At 41.7% G+C, this 26,187-nt stretch overlaps 1 protein-coding gene and 1 pseudogene across 1 annotated transcript in view; one reads left to right on the top strand and one right to left on the bottom strand.

Annotated features, from left to right (window-relative positions):
- CTNNA2 (catenin alpha 2) overlaps positions 1-26,187 on the bottom strand; it is a 1,386,686-nt gene that overhangs the window by 673,527 nt on the left and 686,972 nt on the right. The window lies entirely within an intron of this gene.
- On the top strand, positions 15,406-16,477 carry LOC138435153 (non-POU domain-containing octamer-binding protein pseudogene; annotated as a pseudogene).

Genomic DNA, 26,187 nt, shown 5'->3' with positions numbered 1-26,187 from the left:
AATTCTTCCAGATAACATATATCATTATTAATAACTCTTCCAGGTAAAAATTATTTAGATTTAGGGAAGATTTAAAAACCTTTATGAGACACATTTGTCGGTTGACAGACCTATCTGTATTCCTTTAAGCATGAAAATGGCTTAAGAGCATAAAGAGACACCCCAGAACAGGGCTTGGTGTAGTGCTTGGCAGTGGGGCTGGGGAAAGTTGATTACACCTCAGTGGTCAGGGTTTCATTTGTGAAATGAGCATTTGGTTTGGAAGATCTCCATTTCTAGTTGTATCCAAGGTTCTACGGCACTTAAAATAACATCTTCTAACCAAAGAGTTCCCAAGGATCTAATTCCCTTACAAAACAGCTGGATGGTCATTAGCACATAGCTAAAAGGTAAGATTGCTTCTATGCCTGGAAGAAACACAACCTGCTGAGCTGGCAGTCATACGGACTCCTTCAGAACAAAAATAATTTGTAATGTTTCTCTTTCACACTTGACTCTCCATAAACAAGATAAAATGACAACCCTCAGGATAGGAGAAAATATTTGCAAATGAAGCAACAAAGGATTAATCTCCAAAATGTACAAACAGCTCATGGAGCTCAATATAAAAAAAACAAAAACAAAAACTCAATAAAAAAAAAAAAATAGGTGGTAGACTTAAATAGACATTTCTCCAAAGAAGACATACAGATGGCCAAGAGGCACTTGGGAAGATGTTCAACATCACTAATTGCTAGAGAAATGCAGATCAAAACTGCAATGAGACATCACCTCACACTGGTCAGAACGGCCATCGTCTCAAAATCTACACACAAAAAGTGCAGGAGAGGGTGTGGAGAAAAGGGAACCTTTTTGCATTGTTGGTGGAGATGTAAATTGATACAGCCACTGTGGAGAAGAATATGGAGATTCTTAAAAAAAGACTAAGCACAGAACTACAATTTGACCCAGCAGTGCCTGCTACTGGGCATATAGACTGAGAAAACCATAATTCAAAAAGACACATGTATCCCAGTGTTCACTTCAGCCCTATTTACAACAGCTAGGACACAGATGCAACCTATATGTCCATCAACAGATGAATAGATAAAGAAGATGTGGTACAGACATACAATGACATATTACTCAGGCATAAAAAGGAACAAAATTGAGTCATCTGTAGTGATGTGGATGAAACTAGAGTCTGTTACACAGAGTGAAGTAAGTCAGAAAGAAAAAAACAAATAACGTGTATTAACACACACACATATGTATAGAATCTAGAAAAATGGTACTGATGAACCTCTTTGCAGGGCAGGAATAGGGACCCAGACATAGAGGATGGACCTGTGAACACAGCTGGGGAAGGAGAGGGTGGGACGAATTGAGAGAGGAGCACTGACAAACATACGCTACCAGGTGTAAGACAGACAGCAGGTGGGCAGCTGCTGGGTGACAGGGAGCTCAGCCTGGTGCTCTGTGATGACCCAGAAGGGAGGGAGGGGGGGAGTGGGAGGGAGACTCAAGAGGGATATACGTATACATAGTGGGGCTTCCCTGGTGGCACAGACAGTAAAGAACCTGCCTTCAATGCCGGAGACCCGGGTTTGATCCCTGGATTGGGAAGATCCCCTGGAGAAAGAAATGGCAACCCACTTCAGTATTCTTGCCTAGAGAATTCCATGGACAGAGGAGTCTGGCGAGCTATAGTCAATCGGGATGAAAAGAGTCGGACACAACTGAATGACTAACACATACATACACACACATAATATATAGTTATTAATGATTCACATTGTTGTATGGCAGAAGCCAACACAAAATTATTAACCTCATTTCAAGTTATACTCTAATTTTAAAAAATAAAATTAAAGAAAGAATCACTGTAAACATCAAAACAATATAGCAGAACTGTTCCCTTGAGACAGTAGAAAGTCCTGAATCAGAAATGAGGGGTTCTGCCACCTCCCCCTCCACCATCTCTCATGTGACCTTGAGCCAGCCACCAACACCTTCCAACCCTCAGTTTTCTCTTCTGAAAACTGGGCATAAGGACTATCATTTGGGGCTTTAAAACTGAAACTTGAAAAGAACTATTCTGGTATTATAACACTTTCTATGGAGTGCCTTTAATTTCCTTCTTTGAAAATAACTTATTTCACAGAATGACAAGAAGACCCAGTATTCTATTACAGCTCTCAAGAGAATGCACAGAGCAGATGTTGAGAATGACAAGGTTACCCTTACAGATGCTGGGGAACAGGAAGGAAATTAAACTACTGCTTCTAGAAACTACTCACTGCACATACTTAATCAGTTTTCTTTTTTTTTTTTTTTCATTTTCAGTATGAAAGGCATGCTATTGTTTTCTTTTGTTTCCTTAAAATCAGGAACAGTATTAGCTCTCTAGAAAGGTGATCCTTGGATCACATTTTCCCATTTTGTGGCTCACAGAATAAAATTATCCTGGTGGTGGTGGTTCAGTTGCTACATCATGTCCAACTCTTCATGGACTGTGGAGCCCTGCCAGGCTTCTCTGTCCCTGGGATTCTCCAGGCAAGAATTGACATTTCCTTCTCCAGGGGATCTTCCCAACCCAGGGATCAAATCCAGGTCTCCTGCATTGCGGGCAGGTTCTTTACCTACTGAGACAGGAAGAAAGCACTCTCCTAAACACATAAAACAAATCCCCGTAGTTTATTGTCCAAATGTAGTTTTACTGAGAGCTGAAGTCTGGTTCCAAACCTTGGTCCTTTCCTTTGCCTGCTTGTGAGTGGATGCTGATAAGAGTGACATGATGAACAGACAAGAGAGATCCAGTGCCTAGAACATGGGCTGCATCATTTGCCCCTTAAATTCTTCCATGTTCCCCAATTCGGATACCAGAGGGTAGCATGGGAATGTAAACTCGAAATGAAAAGGAGGGATGGATGCACAGGGCACAGATGCCAAGCGAGGCTGTCCTCATCTTCACTATCAAAGCCTGGACTATCTGGAGATCCAAGGCCACTCTCAAATACTAACTCCTTGGAAGCTGAGAGACCTCCTTTAATTAGCAATTATGCCTTTTGAAAAAAGCCTCTTATTTTTCCAAGAAACCAAAGCACACCCAGTACATTTTAATGGTATGTTTCAGAAAGTTAATCCAGGGCAAATTGTAGGATACTTTTATTCAACAACAAAATAAAGATTGTACTCCCTGTTCCCAACTGGGAAACAATTAATCAATTAGTTGCATCTGCAATAGTTTGCATAAAGTGACTATTAGGAGCAAAGATTTAATCTCAAATCTCCAGAGCTATGTTTCAGTTTTTCTTTCTTTTGGATTAAAAGAAAAGCAAGACAACAATATAATTAAGCATTGTTTCTAAGAAGAAGATGGTCTCCTCTCCTATTTTTTTTTTTTAATTATGAAAGTATGACAACACATCTACAGGAGAGTTGGAAAATACAGAACAAGGTTACATAGTGTTATTCAGTTGCTGAGTCATGTTGGACTCTTTGTGACCTCAGAGACTGCAGCACGCCAGGCTTCCCTGTCCTTCACAGCTTCCTGGAGTTTGCTCACACTCATGTCCATTGAGTCGGTGATGCTGTCACCCACTTCTCCTTCCCTCAGTCTTTCCCAGCATCAGGTTTTTTCCAATGAGTCAGCTCGCCACATCAGGTGGCCAAAGTATTGGGGCCTCAACTTCACCATCAGTCCTTCCAATGAATATTCTGGGTTGATTTCCTTGATGATTGACTGGTTTGATCTCCTTGCAGTCCAGGGGACTCTCAAGAGTCTTCTCCAGCACCACAGTTAGAAAGTATCAATTCTTCAGCATTCAGCCTTCTTTATGGTCCAACTCTCCCATCCATATGTGACTACTGGAAAAACCATAGCTTTGACAAGACAAACCTAAATGCTGTCTAGGTTTTTCAAAGCTTTCCTTCCAAGGAGCATGCATCTTTTAATTTCATGGCTGTGGTCACAATCTGCAGTAATTTTGCAGTCCAAGAAAGTAAAATCCATCACTATTTACACTTATTCCCCATCTATTTGCCATGAAATGATGGGACAGGATGTGAGAGTTGAGTGCAGAAAGCTGAGTGCAGAAAAATTGATGTGTTAGAATAAGACTCTTGAGAGTCCCTTGAACTGCAAGGAGATCCAACCAGTCCATCCTAAAGGAAATCAGTCCTGGGTGTTCATTGGAAGGACTGATGCTGAAACTCCAATCCTTTGGCTACCTGATGTGGAGAGCTGACTCATTTGAAAAGACCCTGATGCTGGGAAAGATTGAGGGCAGGAGGAGAAGGGGACGACAGAGGATGAGACGGTTGGAGGGCATCACTGACTCAATGCACTTGAGTTTGGGTAAACTCCAGGAGTTGTTGATGGACGGGGAGGCCAGGTATGCTGTGGTTCATGGGGTTGCAAAGGGTCAGACACCACTGAGCAAATGAACTGAACTGATGGGACAGGATGTCACAATCTTAGTTTTTTTAATGTTGAATTTTAAGCCAGCTTTTTTTCACTCTCTTCTTTCACTCTCTTCAAGAGGCTCTTTAGTTTCTCTTTGCTTTTTGCCATTAGAGTGTTATCATCTATCTATCTATCTATCTATCTATCTATCTATCTATAAAACAATTATTTTTTGAGTAGATAAATTAAGATTTTTAGTTGGAGTTTCAACATTAAACTCTCAAAAGTTAATAGAATGAAGAAACAAATAAGTAGAAGAATATAGTAGACCTGAAAAGCACTGTAAACCAATTCAACATAATTAAGAATTACACAATTTTCACATAGCAGTAGGATACAATTCTATTCAAGTTCCCAAAGACTGTACACTAGGAGACACTCTAACGTATCCAGGGACATAAAACAAGGTGCAAAGTCTTCATGGTCTGAAAATACTGAAATCACACAGAGTCTGCGTTCTTATCACTGTGGGATTATGTTAGAAATCAACATTGAAAGATAATTGAAAACAAACCACATATTTTCCAAGTGCAATGTATCATTTACCAAGAGAGATCTTCAACTTAGCCTTCAAAAGTCTTAATAAAGCTAGACTGCAAAAAACAGGGTGATTGCAGAGAAGAAAGCATTTATAGGAGAAATTAGTATCAAAATGAGAAATTAATATTAAAGATACTTTAAACAAAATCACATGTATTAGTAGGTTTCTTTGTTATCACACAGATTTATTACAGTAAAAGTTCAAAAATGTTTAAAGTTCAAAAAGTTTTATCTACACTTAACTTTTGTAAACTGTTTCACACAGAACGGAACCCTACATTTCTTATTTTGTCATATAGAGTGAAGGAAGTCAGAAAAAGAAAAAAACATATATATACATATATATTGTATATTGACCCATGTAAGTGGAATCTAGAAAAATGGTACAGATGCACCTATGTGCAGGGAGGAATAGAGACACAGAAGTAGGGAATGGACATGAGGATGGTGGGGGCTTGGGCATATGAACTGGGAGGCGGGGACTGATGTAAGCACACTGCTATATGGGACAGAGATAGCCAGTGGGAAACTGCTGTAGAGAGTAGGGAGCTCAGCTCGATGCTCTGTGGTAACTTATGCGGTGGGATAAGGGGAGGTCCAAGAGGGAGGGCATATATGTATAGATATAGTTGATTCACTTCGTCACGCAGCAGGAACTAACACAACATTGTAAAACAACTATGCTCCAATTTTAAAAAAAAAGAAATGAGAAAAAAAGGAGTGAGTGACATGTACAGAGTTCACAGCAATTTCACTGGCTTGTGGACAATCAGGACAGAAGAGGCCACTGAGGTTTGATGCTTTCCCTCCTTTTCTCTTTTAACATTTACCTCATGTCCACCATGTGCAATTCTCTGGGAAATTTTAGAATCGCAAAGTCCCAGCAGAGATTGTTTTCTCCTTGCTCATCCTTTGCTGGAACTCTTTGCTGGGAAGAGTCTTCAGTCAGAATAAAGACTTTTTTCTGGCCTTCCTTGCTGCTAGACGTCACTATGTCACTTAGTTCTGGCCAGCGGGATGCAGGCAGAAATGATGCATGCAGCTTCGTCAAGGTTTCCTTCAAAGCAGAAGGTATGGCTTTCTCTGTTTGTCCTCTTTCCTGCCAGCTAGGATGCAAATGTGGGGGCCAGAGATGGAGCACAGTTCAGTTTATAGAGCAGAGGCCTCACAATGAGGCTCTTGGGTCTCTGATGGTTGTGGGACACCCATACCAACTGGGAACCACCTGTTTAGACTTCTACAAGGGTCAAAGATATGCCACTCTGCTGTTTAAAACACTATTATTTTGGACTTGCAGCCTCCCAGAGCTAGTCCTAACCTCTCTTACTTGACTCTTCCTTCCAGAGAACTTAAACATACACCTGTAATTATCTTGCTTGGTGTCAGAAGTCAGAAACAAGGTTTTGCATGTATACCTGATTTGGACTAGTTTGGAGTACCCTCAGCTCCCTTGAAAGTCATTGGCTCCACTGGACTTCACCTGGGTATACTCACATGGTCTCAAACTTTTGCAAAGGCCACTTGGCATGGAGGTCACAAACTCAAATATAGGCATCAGAGAGAGCAGAGGACTGGCCCTATGAATGGTGTGGTCTGGAGCAAACTGGAGATGCATCCCAGCTTAAAGCAGTGTGCTGCTACTGAGTCCCCATCCCTGGCAGTCACACTGCCACTTAAATCCCATGATGACAAGTCTTCACGTCTCAAGAGCCATTGGAAACTTTTCACAGGAAAGTGCACAAGTTTTAAATTTTCACAACTGAATTTTTTTTAAAAAAATTAATAATTATGTGGATCAAGTAAAACTTGGCTTTGGTCAAGACTTGGCTTCCTGGCTGGCAGTTCACAACAAGTTATAAGCATGGGGAAAAGGTGTTATCAGCTATCATACAGCTTAGTTCATATGCTCCCAACACACAAAAAAAGTCATTACTGTATGGAGAGAATTTAAACTGTTAAAAATGTGAAATAAATGTCAAAAGTACCTAAAAGGAGGCTCATAAATTATGAAATATATGTAAAGTTTTATTTAACTTCAGATAGTGTAAAAATAGCACCACTTTACCTCCCCATGCTCGATGAAGATGGAAACTAAAAACTGAGATACTTTATTTAGATGCATTATCTGGGGGACAGAGTTAACTCTCTCCATTTGTGTTCCTTGGCATGTGTTAATACCAGCCCCCTATTGCTAGATACAGGTAAACTCTTCTGTCCACGGCATATCCTATTCCCAGCAACAGAGGACCAAGGACCTAAGCCTGAGGTCTCTCATTTGGGGAAAGCGCCTTACCTCATTTTCTAAGGCATCGGCTTCCCTGGTCTCCAAATGTCCTCATGATGTTAATTACACACCTGCCTGTTGGTGCTGGCCACTCAGGGATGCAGATGTGGGACTGACAGCAGGCCAGCCACAGACTTGGCGGTCTGCCAGAAACCACAGCATCCATCTAACTCCTTTCTGCACCTAACACTCCTCTTCTGCAATTAACCCTCCCCCCTCCCCCCCCCCTTCCTCCCTGCAAAGAAGGAATGCCAAAGGCATTACTGCGCAGCAGGCAAAGCTCAGCATGGCTGCAGGGCTAAGGAATCCTGGTGTTTCTGAAATTTTTATTCTAGGTAAAATTCACTCTCTAGCAACCTGGAGCTGCCTTAGATTAGCTTAGTTTAGCTTAGCTGCTCTCAGGACCAATCATAAACAGTTTTGACCTCTCAGTTTAGGATGTCTCTGAACTGTTACAAAAGCATATGCTAATGCAGACCCTGCTGGGGTGGGTTTTATTCCAGTTAAGTGAAATGCTCCCCAGAGACTATGGATTAAGATCCAACTACTTAGGGTAGAGCCATGGAGGTCAGACCCTTTAAACCAATCAAGCTCCAATTTGGTTGCATAAACTGAGCAAAAACACACAATATAAAGACTGAAAAGGCATTTTTCATTTTCTTTACACTTCTAATTTTCAGTCACCCGGGATACAAGGCTTCTGCAGAACATGGTTTGCCAGGTACGAGGCCCACTTTAAACACAGCCCTGCTGTGCTGCTTTGTAAAATGAATATTTTTTAAAATTTAATTTTTATTTTATATTGGACTATCACTGATTTGGGCTTTCCTGGTGACTCAGACAGTAAAGAGTCTCTCTGCAATGCAGGAGACCCAGATTTGATTTCTGGGTCTGTCCGCAATGCAGGAGACCCAAATTCTATTCCTGGGTCAAGAAGATCACCTAGAGAAAGGAATGGCTACTGACTCCAGTATTCTTGCCTCGAGAATTCCATGAACACCAGAGACTGGTAGGCTACAGTACATGGGTAGCAAAGAGTCAGACAGGACTGAGTGACTACTGTTTTCACTTCCCATAATTGATTTAAAATGCTGTGTTAGTTTCAGGTGTGTAGCTAAGTGATTACATTTTTTATATACATAAAAGAAGGGATATATATTCATTCTTTTTCCCATTCTTTCCCACATAAGTTATTACAAAATATCGAGTAGTGTTCCCTGTGCTATACACTGGGTCCGTGTTGACTATCTGATTTACTCATTGTAGTATGTACATGTTAATCCTAAACTCCTAATTTATCCCTCCCCAGAATGTTTCTTCTTTGGTAACCATAAATTTGTTTTCGAAGTACGTTACTTTGTAAAATGGATATTTGCAAACAGAATGATTTCTGCATATTGATACTCTTATAATTTAAGATATATTCATCTCAAGATTTCATGTATATTACAAAGATACATGGGGCTGCTCCAGTGGCTCAGTGATAAAGAATCTGCATGCAAAGCAGAAGACACAGGTGATGCAGGTTCGATCCCTGGGTCAAGAATATGCCCTGGAGGAGGGCATGGCAACCCACTCTAGTATTCTTGCCTGGAGAATCCAATGGACAGAGGGCCTGGTGGGCTGCAGTCTATGGGGTGGCAAAGAGTTGAAAACAACTGAAGTGACTGAGCATGCACACACAGGCACAATGATCCATACACTCCTACCTACAGGCATATTTTCCGAGGAGAAGCAGTTAATGATAATGAAGAAGTGGCAATGACCACTACAGCAGGACGGGGCCACGATCCACCACTGGTTGACAGGGGACTCCCAAGTGCCTTACTACCAGATGTGTGCTGAGAACAGGAGCCAGGGAACTTGCAGGAAGCGTGGAATCTCAGGCACCAAAGGATGGGAATTGGGTAGAAGTGCAGAATTCTAGGCCTTAGTCAGAATCAGAATCTGCATTTTAACAAGACCGATAAGTGATTCCTCTGCACTGATCAGAATTCGAAAGGTAGTGTTACAAAGCTAGCCAAGGAGGTGTGGTACATACATAACCCATGTCCTAGAGTAGACACTCGGTCTGGAAAGAAGACAACTGCCATGGAATCCTAATTACACCATCTAAGAAATTACTTCTCAGTTTTCCACATCTGTAAAATGGACATAACAACACATCTCACAAGATGGGAATATTTACTTAATAAACTATAAACAGTTGTTCCACAATAAGTGGTCTTAGTATTATCCACCCACATTCTCTTGAGTACAAAAATATCATGAGTCCATTTGTTGAATATCTCCCCCCTTAAAGAATTCAACTGGAAACTTCCTTGAAGTGTTGGCTAGAAATAAGGACATAAGGGCACTTGCCTAAATCTGAAAAGCCAGAATAAGTATGGGTACAAATGATTTTCTTTTGAGTAGGAAGGCAGTCTGTAGAACTCTGACTTCTTCCTGAGCCCATGGTAACAAGCTGAATGCAGTACATAGCAAAGAAAACTATTGATAAATACTAAAAGTGATTTTTTAAAACTCATCTTACGTCCATTCAGTTCAGTTGCTCATTCGTGTCTGACTCTTTACAGCCCCATGAATTGCAGCATGCCAGGCCTCCCTGTCCATCACCAACTCACAGAGTTCACTCAAACTGATGTCCATCGAGTCGGTGATGCCATCCAGCAATCTAATCCTCTGTCGGCCCCTTCTCCTCCTGCCCCCAATCCCTCCCAGCATCAGAGTCTTTTCCAGTGAGTCAGCTCTTCGCATGAGATGGCCAAAGTATTGGAGTTTCAGCTTTAGCATCAGTCCTTCCAAAGAACATCCAGGACTTATCTCTTTTAGGATGGACTGGTTGGATCTCCTTGCAGTCCAAGGGACTCTCAAGAGTCTTCTCCAACACCACAGTTCAAAACCATCAATTCTTCGGCGCTCGGCTTTCTTCACAGTCCAACTCACATGCATACATGACCACAGGAAAAACCTTAGCCTTGACTAGACGGACCTTTGTTGGCAAAGTAATATCTCTGCTTTTCAATATGCTACCTAGGTTGGTCATAATTTTCCTTCCAAGGAGTAAGCGTCTTTTAATTTCATGGCTGCAGTCACCATCTGCAGTGATTTTGGAGCCCCCCAAAATAAAGTCTGACACTGTTTCCACCGTTTCCCCATCTATTTGCCGTGAAGTGATAGGACCAGATGCCATGATCTTCGTTTTCTGAATGTTGAGCTTTAAGCCAACTTTTTCCCTCTCCTCTTTCACTTTCATCAAGAGGCTTTTTAGTTCCTCTTCATCAGCATAGTCTTAAAATATTAACTCCTCACACTAAACCAAAGGTACAATGAACAAGTGAAGCAGAAAAATGGAAATAATGACAAAAGACGAAGACAAAATTTAACCCACTGTTATTTAGTTCAGCTCCATTAGGTGAACACACCAAAAAACTATGTAAATCCTCTCTCCCACCTGCAGATGTCACTGAGTACAGATTATAAGAAGGAAAGTTTCTTTTCTCAAATGGTCAGAACAAACTGTTAATTTATTTTATGAAAACTGCTTCTTCCCATTTCATATCCTCTCCACCTGATGAAGCAGGTCAACAAATCTTCTGGTGATCACTTATTTCAGTTACACTACTGAAGTTATTATGTATAGCTGGGTTTAAGGAAATTAAACAAAAACAGATACACTTAAAGTTTTCTATATTTGAAGCTGGAAGAGTTTCATCAACACACCCTTTATAAAAAATTCATTTTCAGAAGGCTTTCAAATGAAAGCACTGCAATCTGCAGTTTCAATGGGCAAATGAACTTGAGTCTTCCACCAAATAGATGAATCAATTACAGCGCATGGAGGTTGTCTTGTCTGATATAGGAGTTCAGTATGGCTTGAATCTATACCTATTTGCCATTTAAGATATGCAGTATCTACATGAGACACACACCTGTGTGTGGACTAGAAAATAAATGGGTGCATATATGTGATAGTTTCATTATCATGCCTACTGTTGTTTCATGAACGTGAAAGTGAAAGGAATGTTGTTCCTTCATGTCTGACTCTTTGTGACCCCATGGACTATACTCACCAGGCTCTTCTGCCCATGGGAATTCTCCAGGCAAGAATACTAGAGTGGGTTGCCATTTCCTTCTCCAGCGATCTTCCCAACCCAGGGATCAAGCCCGTGTCTCCTGCATTGCAGGCAGACCCTACCCTCTGAGCCACCAAGGGAAGCTATAATAAGCTTTTGACAAATGATCTCAACTGGCTCGACCTTGGTTTCTTCAATGGAAGATGTTAGTATGTGAGATAATATTTAATATCTCAAACAAGTCAAATGTTTATGATTCTAGGCTTTGAAGGTAACATTTTCATTGAATACCCTTCTCTACCTTTGATTTATCTTTGTGTGCATACATGCACGCTACCTTGCTTCAGTCATGTCTCTTTGCCACCCTATGAACTGTAGCCCACCAGGCTCCTCCTGCCTTGGGATTCTCCAGGCAAGAAAACTGGAGTGGGTTCCCATGTCCTCCTCCAGGGGCTCTTGCCAGCCCAGGGATTGAAGCAGGGTCTCTTATGTCTCCTGCATTGCCAGGCAGGTTCTTTACCACCAGCTCCACCTGGGGTGCTTTTGATGTATCTTTATTGTCCTTAAAATCAATAATAATATACAAAATCTAATTAAAATGACTACTTTTCCCAGGCAAAGAATTAGTTGAATACAGCTTTGTCTAAGGGAAATGAATTGCAACTAATGAAATTTTCAACAAATGATAAAGACAATAAGTGTTTTTCTATCTCTGAGAATTGTGAATGCCTCTGTGGAGGGGGCTTTTTTGAATATCAGTCACAATTCCTGAGGAGCCAGGGCATCACTCGAGACCAAGACACCCTCTGGTCAGTTTCCTCATTTCCTCGGCGAGTGACAATGAAGTGGATCAAGCAACTGCCTTTGCAAGGGAAGAGCACTCTTCCTTGCTGACAACTCACCTTCTCTGCTTTATTCCCTAAACCAGCCCTCCATTTTTTTGTTGTTGTTTTCAAATTGATTTTTGGATCTATTCTGCCAAGTCCTTGCAATGTTGCTAATACCCAAAAATATAAACTTATAGACAAATGTGCAGGAGAAACAATTTGTAGTGAAAATTATCGCTTGCTTTTCTGAAGTATAAAGAGAAAGCTTTCACATTTTAAAATATACACGATCTATTGGGCAGAGTCAGGTTTACTTAAATCCCTGTTGCTATCATTTGCCTGAATCTATATATGTTTAGAAACCACAGGAAAATGTCCTCATCATTTTTCCCCTTAAGATTACATAGTACAACAGAATTCAGATAATAGAATTAGATGAACCATTACAGACTGACCTGTTGTTGAGAGTCCCATCCAATAACTATGGAATAACACATTTGTCCTGAAAGTAGAGGCATTCTCATAACTAAAGATGTAACTATCAATCCTATGATATCCTATAAATCTCATAAAATATCTAAAATTTCTAATTGTTGTTTTTTACAAAATCCATTTCCCACTAGAAAAATTGTGAATGGCATTTCTCATAATGTTGTCTACATTGAGAAGATAATTACCAATGGGTCACATGTTCTACAAGAAGTTTTTATCAAGTTTTCTCTTTAGTAAAGGGTTCCCTGTCTGTACACTGTGACTTGTGAACCTGTCCAGCATCTGCCTCCAGGGATTCTGTTTATTTTTGCTCAGGATGTAGGCTTCTCTGCACTAAATACCTAGAGTCTGTATCTCAGCACATGGCACATTCAGGCCCATAGCAAGGAACACAATGCAAAGGACATGTGGTGGGCTGACTCTCTAAATACACTGTGAGAGAAAAATGATTAGCTACATATGTCTGTGACTTAGTGGTCAGCTGGAAGAAGACCCCTAAGCCTGGGGACTGAGAAAAAAGGAAAGAAGACACATAGAAGTTAATGTGAGAGAAAGACAGCGCAACCCTGCTCGTATGCAGACTGAGAGCAGCTTCACTGTATAATGGATATTTTATGACTTCATGGTTTGGACAAGTGGTATGGAGGTTTTCAATCAGATTTTTAAGACTTGATTTAAGTTCCTTGTTCCAAATAGGAAAAGGAGTACGTCAAGGCTGTATATTGTCACCCTGCTTATTTAACTTATATGCAGAAGACATCATGAGAAATGCTGGACTGGAAGAAACACAAGCTGGAATCAAGATTGCCGGGAGAAATATCAATAACCTCAGATACGCAGATGACACCACCCTTATGGTAGAAAGTGAAGAGGAGCTAAAAAGCCTCTTGATGAAAGTGAAAGAGGAGAGCAAAAAAGTTGGCTTATAGGTCAACATTCAGAAAACGAAGATCATGGCATCCGGTCCCATCACTTCATGGGAAATAGATGGGGAAACAGTGGAAACAGTGTCAGACTTTATTTTTTTGGCTCCAAAATCACTGCAGATGGTGACTGCAGCTATGAAATTAAAAGACGCTTACTCCTTGGAAGAAAAGTTATGACCAACCTAGATAGTATATTCAAAAGCAGAGACATTACTTTGCCGACTAAGGTCCGTCTAGTCAAGGCTATGGTTTTTCCTCTGGTCATATATGGATGTGAGAGTTGGACTGTGAAGAAGGGTGAGTGCCGAAGAATTGATGCTTTTGAAATGTGGTGTTGGAGAAGACTCTTGAGAGTTCCTTGGACTGCAAGGAGATCCAAGCAGTCCATTCTGAAGGAGATCAACCCTGGGATTTCTTTGGAAGGACTGATGCTAAAGCTGAAACTCCAGTAATTTGGCCACCTCATGTGAAGAGTTGACTCATTGGAAAAGACTCTGATGCTGGGAGGGATTGGGGGCAGGAGGAGAAGGGGACGACAGAGGATGAGATGGCTGGATGGCATCATGGACTCGATGGACGTGAGTCTGAATGAACTCCAGGAGATGGTGATGAACAGGGAGGCCTGGCGTGCTGTGATTCATGGGGTCGCAAAGAGTCGGACACGACTGAGCGACTGAACTGAACTGAACTTCCATCCTCACGTGCTCTTCCTGGTAATACTCAGCTCATCACTATAGTAATTCAAAAGGGTAATATCAACTTACTTGCAGGGAAGGAATAGAGATGCAGACAGAGAAAAGATTTGTGGAAACAGCAGGGAAAAGAGAGGGTGGGACAGATTGAGAAAGCAGCACTGACTTATATACACTACTGTATGTAAAACAGATAGCTAGTAGGAAGCAGCTGTATAGCACAGGACGTCCAGCTTGGTGCTCTGTGATGACTAGAGGGGTAGGAGGGAGGGAGGCTCAAGAGAAAAGGGATTATTTTGGGACTGATTCATGTTTTTGTACAGCAGAAACCCACAAACACTGTAAAGCAATTATCTTCCAATATTTTTTAAAAGATATTCGGTATCTTCCTTAAAAATTTGTAAAGAAAAAGCATATTTCATTCACAATCTCTATGCGTTTATTGGGGCTTCCAAGGTAGCTCAGTGGTAAAGAACCCGCCTGCAGTGCAGGAGATGCAGGTTTGATCCCTGGGTTGGGAAGATCCCCTGGAGAAGGGAATGGCAACCCACTCCAGTATTCTTGCCTGGAAGGTTCCGTGGAGAGAGAAGTCTAGGAGGCTACATACAGTCCATGGGGTCACAGAAGAGTCAGACATGACTTAGCAAATAAACAACACCCTTTTCTTGTGTGGGGAAGAAAGAGGGGAGGCCATGGCAAGGGAAGAATAACTCCTTTTATCAGGTGATGGAGCAACCTCTTTGGACACATGGTGTTAGGGTCACAAACCTAAAACCATTTGAGCTGTGATCCCTGGAGGCAGGTGACAGTAATGAAGATACTATAGCTCTCTCTGCCAAGCTCCTAATGGTTACATATTCAGGCTGTGTAAGAGTAAAAAGGGAAAAATATTCAAAAGGAGCAACTTAATAAACTCTGGAACTCACTAAGGACAGGACAACTTCTGACAAAGACAATGGCATGGCTTTGGAGCCTTAAGGGGCTAAGACAGTAACAGTGTCCTTAGCCAGGGAGCCCCTTTGCCCACTAAGAGGAAGCCATGGTGTGAGCAGGACTGGAGCTGCAGAAACTGGTTCTTGGCCAATGCACTAGATCTGACTACATCCCCCTAGACTTCCAGAATGATCTGGGAGGTGGAATTTCTAAAGGGGACTAGAGGTCTTAACCATCCTCAGTATGTGTCCAATGAACTGCTGGAGGAGGCCTTTGCTGTGTTCGGCCAGGTGGAGAGGGCTGTAGTCATTGTGGATGATTGAGGCAGGCCCTCAGGAAAAGGCATTGTTAAATTCTCCGGGAAGCCAGCTGCTCAGAAAGCAGCTGGACAGATGCAGTGAAGGCTCCTTCCTGCTAACCACATTTCCTCGACCTGTGACTGTGGAGCCCATGGACCAGTTAGATGATGAAGAGGGACTCCCAGAGAAGCTGGTTATAAAGAATCAGCAATTTCACAAAGAGCAAGAACAGCCACCCAGATTTGCACAGCCTGGCTCCTTTGAGTATGAGTAGGCCATGCGCTGGAAGGCACTTATTGAGATGGAAAAGCAGCAGCAGGACCAAGTGGACCGAGACATCAAGGAATCTAGTGAGAAGCTGGAGATGGAGATGGAGGCTGCTCGCCATGAGCACCAGGTCATGCTAATGAGGCAGGATTGGGTGAGGCATCAAGAAGAACTTCGGAGGATGGAAGAGCTGCACAATCAAGAAGTGCAAAAACGAAAGCAGCTGGAGCTCAGGCAGGAGGAAGCGCAGGCGCCATGAGGAAGAGATGCGGCGGCAACAATAAGAAACGATGCGACCACAGCAGGAAGGATTCAAGGGAACCTTCCCTGATGAGAGAGAGCAAGAGATACGGATGGGTCAGATGCCCATGGGAGGTGCTATGGGCACAAACAACAGAGGCGCCATGCCCCCTGCTCCTGTGCCAGCTGGTACCCCAGCTCCTCCAGGACCAGCCACTATGATGCCAGGTGGAACCTTAGGATTGACCCCACCAACAACTGAATGCTTTGGCCAAGCTGCTACAATGGAAAAAATTGGGGCATTTGGTGGAACCCCTCCTGCGCTCAACTGTGCAGCTCCTGGAGCTGAATTTGCTCCAAACAAACGTCGCTGATACTAATAAAATTGCAGTGTCTAGTTTCCCAAAACCCTTAAAAGAAGGATCCTTTTTGGACTTAGCCGAATTCTACCCTGGAAAAGTATTAGGGATTCTTCCCAATAGTTTAGGTCTTCCCTGCCTCTAGTACTCTAGTGGGTATGTTGGAGGCAGAGGGTAAGGGGGGGGGGTGATATTTAACAAATCAGTTCTATGTGGTATATCCTTTCACTAATCAATTCTGTGTGGTGCATTCCTAAAATCTCATGTGATTGTTGAGAGCCTGCGAGGGCCAGGGAGCCACGGCAAAATGGATCCAGTTAGAGCCCCCATCAATCTTAATCATTCCACTCTTTGTCCACCCTGTTCTATTTGCTTTCTTATTCTTACACCACCCCCGCCCCCCCTCCCCCCAGTCAGTAAAGAATCTGCCTGCAGTGCTGGAGACCTGGGTTCTATTCCTGGGTTGGGAAGATCCCCTGGAGAAGGAAATGGCAACCCACTCCAGTATTCTTGCCTGGAGAATCCCATAGACAGAGGAGCCTGGTAGGCTACAGTCCATGGGGTTGCAAGAGTCGGACACAACTTAGTGCACTGTCTCTCAGAGGTCTTAAATTAGCAGTGAAACACAAGAACTACAGATTCTTTTTAATCAAAGTGTATAATTTTTAAATCAAATGTATACTTATTTTAATAATTTTAATCAAAGATCATTTTAATCAAAATGTATAATTTTTATTTGTTGAGCACTGTGAGGCAGTTTATGCTAAGCATTTTATATGTATGTCATTTTACTGAAAACTCTTAAGCTCCAAGATTTTGGCCACCTAATGCAAAGAGCCAACTCACTGAAAAAGACCCTGAGGCTGGGAAACATTGAAGGCAGGAGCAGAAGCGGGCAACAGAGGATGAGATGGTTGGCTAGCATCACTGACTCAATGGACATGAGCCTGAGCAAACTCTGGGACAGAGTGAAGGACAGGGAAGCCTGGCATGCTGCAGTCCAAGGGGTTGAAAAGAAGCTGACATGACGGAGTGACAACAGCAACAACAAGTCACCATGCGGTATATAGTGCAGTCTCATCTTTCAGGTGAGCACCAACGTTAGCTAACTTCCTTGGGGCAGCAGAGCCGGGGTTCCGCTCTTACAGCATCTAACCCCAAGTCCATTATCTTAACTGCTGTTTCCCATTGTTCCCTCGAGAAATGACATATGAACTGGCTCAAAATAAAATAATTAAAAAATATTAAGGAAATATTTACCAAATTTGATACTATAATTTTGGATGTATTTTAAATACATTTCCACTTATATTTCTGTTTTCATTTCCTAAATTACAGGTTAGATCTTGTTTCTCCCCTTGCTTGAATGCCTCCCCACAGCTCCCGGATTACAGCCCCTCACGACCTGATTCGAGCCCACCTTTTAACCATCGCTCAATATCCTTTCGCACTTGCCCACATCTCCGATGCCCTTGACAATGGGCCAATGTGTGATCACAACTGCCCTTTTCTTAACTGTGCTCTGCTTTATTGTCTTCAAAGCCCAACTTAAGCTTCACTTCACCTGCAACAATCTTTTCTGAACTCATAAGAAGAACTAATGACATTTTCTTCCAGATCATTATTGCCCATCACTTGAGATTTTGCTTAGAACATTTTCTTTAAAATGCCAATTTGCATTTCTGATACCTCCATGAGAGGGCAACTCATACTGGGCAGAAGATTTTGTCTTCTTAATCTCACTTTCCCAAAATACAGCTTCCTATATGGATGCATCCAGTAAACTGATCAAACTGGTTTTGGTTAAAACCAAGTTTACCTCAGAGATTGTTATTGTTTAGTCACTAAGTCATATCCGACTCTTTGGTGACCCCATAGACTGTAGCCTGCCAGGCTCCTCTGTCCGTGGGATTTCCGAGGTAAGAATGCTAAAGTACGTTGCCATTTCCTTCTCCAGGGCATCTTCCGGATCCAAGGATCAATCCCACATCTCCTGAATTGGCAGGCAGATTCTTCACTACTGAGCCACCAGGGAAGCCCAGCTAAGAGAACTGTGTGCTCAGCTAAGAGCACAGCTAAGAGAACTCTTTGCAGCCTATGACTTAATTATTTACATTAACCAAGTCAAATGCATATTCTTTTCCACATTCATTCCTCCCTTGTTTTCCATGGTCCAAGAAGTACATTCCCTCACCAGCCAATCCTGTACTTTCCTTTAAGGCTGCTATATAAAATACAGAGCCTCACAATTTAATTTGAATTTCAGATAAATAGTAAATAATTCTTTGAGTATGGACCACGTATTGTGTGAAATTTAATGGTGTGCCCAGTTGTTGTTTGTGAAAACTATCAGCCGTGTTTTCTTTACAACCATTTTAAAATCATTATTTCCACAAGTGACTTCTGGAGGTCCCTTCTTTGGTTATAAACTAAAGCCTTGCTCTTAATGGAATGTACTTGCTTCATAAAGATAATATAACACACAAAACAATTTGTATGGAAATACAAAAAAACCTCCAATAGCCAAAGCAAACTTGAGAAAGAAGAACGGAGCTGGAGGAATCAACCTGCCTGACTTCAGACTATACTACAAAGCTACAGTCATCAAGACAGTATGGTACTGGCACAAAGACAGAAATATAGATCAATGGAACAAAATAGAAAGCCCAGAGATATCGCACCTATGGACACCTTATATTTGACAAAGGAGGTAAGAATATACAATGGAGAAAAGACAATCTCTTTAACAAATGGTGCTGGGGAAACTGGTCAACCATCTGTAGAAGAATGAAACTAGAACACTTTCTAACACCAAACACAAAAATAAACTCAGACATTTCTCCATAGAAGACATACAGATGGCTAACAAACACAAGAAAAGATGCTCAGCATCACTCATTATCAGAGAAATGCAAATCAAAACCACAGTGAGGTACCATCTCATCCTGGTCAGAAAATGGCTGCTATCAAAAAGTCTACAAACAATAAATGCTGGAGAGGGTGATAAGAAAAGGGAACCTTCTTATGCTGTTGGTGGGAATGCAAACTAGTACAGCCACTATGGAGAACAGTGTGGAGATTTCTTAAAAAACTGGAAATAGAATTGCCATACAACTCAGCCATTTAGCTGCTGGGCACATACACTGAGGAAACCAGAACTGAAAGAGACACATGTATCCCAATGTTCATTGCAGCACTGTTTACAATAGCTAGAACATGGAAGCAACCTATATGCCCTTTGGCAGACTAATGGATAAGAAAGCTGTGGTACATATACACAACAGAATATTACTCAGCTATTAAAAAGAACACATTTTAATTAGTTCTAATGGGGTGGATGAAACTGGAGCCTATTATACAGAATGAAGTAAGTCAGAAAGAAAAACACCAATATAGTATATTAACACATATATATGGAATTTAGAGATGGCAATGATGACCATATACGCAAGACAGCAAAAGAGACACAGATATAAAGAACAGACTTTTGGACTTAGAGAAGCCCAGGGTGGGATGATTTGACAGAATAGCACAGAAACATGTATATTACCATATACGAAACAGATCACCAGTCCAAGTTCAAGGCATGAAACAAGGCACTCAAAGCCGGTGCACTGGGATGACCCTGAGGGATGGGATGAGGAGGGAGGGAAGTGGGAGGAGGGTTCAGGATGGGGCACACATGTACAGCCATGGCTGATTCATGTCAGTGTATGGCGTAAACCACTACAATACTGTAATGCAATTAGCCTTCAATTAAAATAAATAATTAAAACAAACCAACAGGCACAACCCTGCAGGTCTCCTAAATTTTCAATGGCTCCCTTATGTTGGTGGTAGAAGACCAACGCGAGGAAAACAAATGGTAACAAACTGGTATGACTACTCATGACTGGTGTTCCTATATCAGGCTATCCCCCATCCTTCAGATGTGACCTTGAATATGGGCTTTCCACTTCTGCTCTTGTATCCTTTTAGTCACTTTTCAGGCTCTCCTTTCTGCTAAACTCCCCCAGTTCTAGCTAGATCCAGGAGTCCCTAGCAAGAATGAGTCGTCTGTGGCTAGCAAATCTGCTTTAAAGGGAAATGGATAGGTCTGTGGTGTTCTTTCAAAAGGTCCAACCTGCATTTTTCCTTCAGGAAGGCTGTGGGGCAGACACTGGGCCAGACATTACTCCCCACCTGCACACCATGGAGAATATTCAGGGAGGGAAAGCTTTGATGGCCAGTAGAGTTAGCATGGTGATTGCCTTCTCTCTTAAAAACTCAAGAATCACAACTGATGAATTTCTTATCCCTAAAGACCAAAAAATTCACTCGTTGTTTAGAAAAGTTTTGTCTATAGCAGTGCTCTCCTACAGCACTTCCTGTGATGATGGGAGTATTTATTTCTGTTCTGTCCAATACAGTAGCCATTAGACACACGTGCCTATGGAACTCATTGATACGTGCTTAGTGTGGATGATGTTTAAATGTCAATTTTAACTGATTTAAACTTAAATGGTTACGTGTATTGAGAGGCTACTGTGTTGGACAGTGCAGGCTGATAGCATTAAACTGACGAAGGACTGAGGGTATTTTATTTAGAGAAGACAGAAAAGCATCTACAGTTTGGGGCAAGGTCTAGACAAGGTCTACACCAGAGATTGTGTTCTGTGGCTAATTTTCCCCTCAGGGGACATTTGGCAATGTCAGTTGTCACAACTGGAGGTAGAGGTGCTACCAGCGTCTACGAGGTAGAGGCTAGGAGGCTGCTAAACAGACTACAGTGCATAGACCAACCTCCCACAGAAAAATAATCATTCTGCTCAAAATGGCAGCATTGCCAATGTTGAGACACCATGACGTAGACAAAAGTAAATGTGGTAACACAGGTCCCAAACTTCTCTCAACTAGTCCCTACCTTCCTCAGGGTCTCCATTCACTTTAATCTCTAGATTTTATCACTCAGTTCAGTTCAGTTACTCAGTCCTGTACGACTTTTTGTGACCTCACAGACTGCAGCACGCCAGGCTTCCTTGTCCATCACCAGCTCCCAGAGCTTACTAAAACTCACGTCCATAGAGTCAGTGATGCCATCCAACTATCTCATCCTCTGTCATCTCTTCTCTTCCTGCCTCCTATCTTTCCTAGCATCAGGGTCTTTTGCAGTGAGTCAGTTCTTCACATCAGGTCAAACTATTAGAGTTTCAGCTTCAATATCAGTCTTTCCAATGAACACTCAGGACTGATTTTCTTTAGGATGGACTGGTTGGATCTCTCTGTAGTCCAAGAGATTCTCAAGAGTCTTCTCCAACACCACAGTTCAAAAGCATCAATTCTTCAGAGCTCAGCTTTCTTTATAGTCCAACTCTCACATCCACAGATTTACTACTGGAAAAACCATAGCCTTGACTAGATGGACTTTTTTTGGCAAAGTAATGCCTCTGCCTTTTAATATGCTATCTAGGTTGGCCATAACTTTCCTTCCAAGAAGTAAGTATATTTTAATTTCAGGGCTGCAGTCACCATCTGCAGTGATTTTGGAGACCCCCAAAATAAACTCTGCCACTGATTCCACTATTTCCCCATCTATTTGCCATGAAGTAATGGGACCAGATGCCATGATCTTAGTTTTTTGATTGCTGAGTTTTATGCCAACCTTTTCACTCTCCTCTTTCACTTTCATCAAGAGGCTCTTTAGTTCTTTGCTTTCTAACATAAAGTGGTGTCATTTACATATCTGAGGTTATTGATGTTTCTTCTGGCAATCTTGATTCGAGCTTGTGCTTCATCCAGCCTGGCATTACTCATAATGTACTCTGCATATAAGTTAAATAAGAAGGGTGACAATATACAGCCTTGACGTACTTCTTTCCCAATTTGGAACCAATCCAAGTGGGCCTTAGGAAGAATCACTAGAAACAAAGCTAGTGGGAGTGATGGAATTCCAGCCGAGCTATTTCAAATCCTAAAAGATGATGGTGTGAAAGTGCTGCACTCAATATGCCAGCAAATTTGGAAAACTCAGCAGTGACCGCAGAATTGGGAAAAGTCAGTTTTCATTCCAATCCTAAAGAAAGGCAACGCCAAAGAATGCTCAAACTATCGCACAATTGCACTCATCTCACATGTTAGCAACGTAATGCTCAAAATTCTCCAAATCAGGCTTTAACAGTACGTGAACCATGAACTTCCAGATGTTTATGCTGGATTTAGAAAAGGCAGAGGAACCAGAGATCAAATTGCCAACACCTGCTGGATCACTGAAAAAGCAAGAGAGTTCCAGAAAAACATCTATTTTTGCTTTATTGACTATGCCAAAGCCTTTGACTGTGTGGATCACAGTAAACTGTGGAAAATTCTGAAGGAGATGGGAATACCAGACCACCTGACCTGCCTCTTGAGAAACCTATATGCAGGTTAGAAAGCAACAGTTAGAACTAGACATGGAACAGACTGGTTCCAAATGGGAAAAGGAGTATGTCAAGGCTGTATATTGTCACCCTGCTTATTTAACTTCTATGCAGAGTACATCATGAGAAACTCTGGGCTGGATGAAGCCCAGTCTGGAATCAAGATTTCCAGGAGAAATATCAATAAACTCAGATATGCAGATGAGACCACCCTTATGGCAGAAAGCAAAGAACTAAAGAGCCTCTTGATGCAAGTGAAAGAGGAGAGTGAAAAAGTTGGCTTAAAACTCAACATTCAGAAAACTAAGATCGTGGCATCTGGTCCCATCACTTCATGTCAAATAGACAAGGAAACAGTGGAAACAGTACTATTTTTTGAGGCTTCAAAATCATTGCAGATAGTGATTGCAACCCTGAAATTAAAAGACACTTACTTCTTGGAAGAAAAGTTATGACCAACCTAGACAGCATATTAAAAAGCAGAGACATTACTTTGCCAACAAAAGTTTATCTAGTCAAGGCTATGGTTTTTCCAGTAGTCATCTATGGATGTGAGATTTGGACTATAAAGAAAGCTGAGTGTAGAAGAATTGATGCCTTTGAACTGTGGTGTTGGAGAAGACTCTCGAGAGTCCCTTGGACTGCAGGGAGATCCAACCAGTCCATCCAAAAGGAGATCAGTCCTGAGTGTTCATTGGAAGGATTGATGTTGAAGCTGAAACTCCAATATTTTGGCCACCTGATGCGAAGAGCTGACTCATTTGAAAAGACCCTGATACTGGGAAAGATTGAAGGCAGGAGGAGAAGGGGATGACAGAGGATGACATGGTTGGATGGCATCACCAATGCAATGGACACGAGTTTGGGTAAACCCCGGGTTGGTGATGGACAGGGAGGCCTGGCATGCCGCGGTCCATGGGGTCACAAAGAATCAGACATGACTGAGCCACTGAACTGAACTGTTGTTCCATGTCCAGTTCTAACTGTTGTTCCTTGACCTGCATACAGATTTCTCAGGAGGCAGGTCAAGTGATCTGGTATTTTCATCTCTTGAAGAATTTTCCACAGTTTGTTGTGATCCACATAGTCAAAGGCTTTGGCATAGTCAATAACACAGAAGTAGATGTTTTTCTGGAACTCTCTTGTTTTTTCAACAATCCAACAGATTTTTTCCAATTTGATCTCTGGTTCCTCTGCCTTTTCTAAATCCAGCTTGAACATCTGGAAGTTCACAGTTCATATACTGTTGAAGCCTGATTTGGAGAATTTTGAGCATTACTTTGCCAGCGTGTGAGATGTGTGCAATTGTGTGGTAGTTTGAGCATTCTTTGGCATAGACTTTCTTTGGGATTGCAATGAAAGCAGACCTTTTCCATTTTTTCATCCTTTCCTATAATCTTTATTTTAATTAATCTAATTATTATTGTCCTGACTAATGAGCTTCCATTTTGGGGGCTTTTAATGTTTGTGTGTGTGTGAATGTCCTTATTTTTATAGCAATCTTTCCCTAGATACAATTCCTTTATAACATGGTATTTAAAAATATCCTACACCATTTCAACAATACTACTGGCTAGTTATCAAGGCTGGAGAAATAATGTGAAATGTCTGACAGACAATCTTCATTCAGTAAAATGCAGCTCTTATTGAACTGCTCAGCTGAGAAAACTCAGAGCATCTTCTTTGGGGCTCCTAGAGGACAAATCTTACACCTTGGATGCTGAGGCATCCTTGGGTGCCTAGGTCATGGATGGTCTGAATGGTCTCCCAAATCTGTTGAAGCAGCTCTATTTTCTTAGCTGCTTTATATATTAGGCTAGTAAAATAGGATTTTGTTTGGACACAGAGTTCTGTAAAAAGTTTGAATACCACAGATCTAACCCACCCATGATTCTAATTTGGGGAACTGGACACAAGTATAAGGAAAAAACTGACTAATTGGGGGAATACTTCTCTTTTATCCCCTCTTCAATTATACCATGTAGGAGGTCTCATCTGCTGAGAACCTATAAATAGAGTCTTCGTGACTTCTTTTTCCTGTGGGTGAAGACGTATATACCTTGAGAGTCTGAGTGCCTTGATTAAGGCATTTGTAGGCAGTTAACCTATCCTGGGCAAGTAACCAGAGAATTTTCCAAGAACAAGTGATAGAGTCAAGGCCACCTCTAAAACTGGAGCAGAGGCCAGGGGAGGCATGACACAGCTTCTCAGCAACTTTCCCAACTGCCCTCAAATGTTCCATTCATTATCACTCTATACATTTGTGGATGAGGCCCCTCTTTGAACCTACATGTTTTACATGCTCAGTCACTAAGTCATGTTCACTCTTTGTGACCCCATGGAGTATAGCCCACCAGGCTCCTCTGTCAATGGAATTTTCCAGGCAAGAACACTGGAGGATGTCACCATTACCTGCTCCAGGGGAACTTCCTCATCAAAGAATCAAATCTGTATTTCCTATATTGGCAGCCATATTCTTTACCACTGAGTTGCCTGAGAAGTCCTTGGAACCCACTCTATTCTGCAAAATTCTTTGAAAATAAGACTGGAAGAAAAGGGAAGATTCAACCTGCTGCCTGGGGAAGCAGTGGGACACTGGCCTTTGTGAAACCGCCCTTAATGATATCTGCAATGGTTTAATCTCTGTCTTTAAAGCAAACATCATCTGTCTGCCTCTGTGCTGGATGATCCACTCCCACTTTTTGAGATGCAGGCTCATTTAACAACTGGCAATCAAACCCGCTCCAGCAGCCACAATGGAAACTGTTGAGGTTCATTACATTGGAAAAATATGCCATCTTTATTTCCATTCTATTGTTTCCTCAAAGATTAACAATACACATTTTTTTTTCCAATGGCCCATTTTTATGAAATTTTACTTGGATATATTTCTAAGTCTCTGATCCAGATGGTACATCTCAGAGTGAAATGTGAAGTGTGCTTCTCGCGCTTCTATTCTAAAGCATGGCACTGCTATTCTGGACCCATTCTGAAAAAAAAAGTCATTAGAAATTAAAAGGACAAAAACAATTTGAGAATGAAGAGTTTATGATGTGGGAGTGGCAAAATACATTCTTGATTTCAGTAGTGATTATTGATGATGATCTGATAGCAGCTTGCAGCTTTGCCCAATTATTTAACTGGTGTGGTATATTTCTAGCAAAATCTTCATAGTATATGGCGGTGGTGTCTGTGCTCAGTCCTGTGTTGACTCTTTGGGACCCCATGGATTGTTAGCTTGCCAGACCCTTCTGTCCTTGAATTTTTCCAGGCAAGAATACTGGAGGGGGCAAGTTGCCATTTCCTACTCTATCATGGTAATATATCAGACACTTACTATACATCTGTTAAAAAAAGAATTAAAAGAGTTACCCCTTCAGAACTTTTGGGAACCTTAAGAACGATATGGG

This window comes from Ovis canadensis, chromosome 3 (assembly GCF_042477335.2).
Source record: "Ovis canadensis isolate MfBH-ARS-UI-01 breed Bighorn chromosome 3, ARS-UI_OviCan_v2, whole genome shotgun sequence".
Classification (NCBI taxonomy): Eukaryota; Metazoa; Chordata; class Mammalia; order Artiodactyla; family Bovidae; genus Ovis; species Ovis canadensis.
Note: the sequence above shows the minus strand (reverse complement) of the source record. Positions and strands in the feature narration are given on the sequence as shown.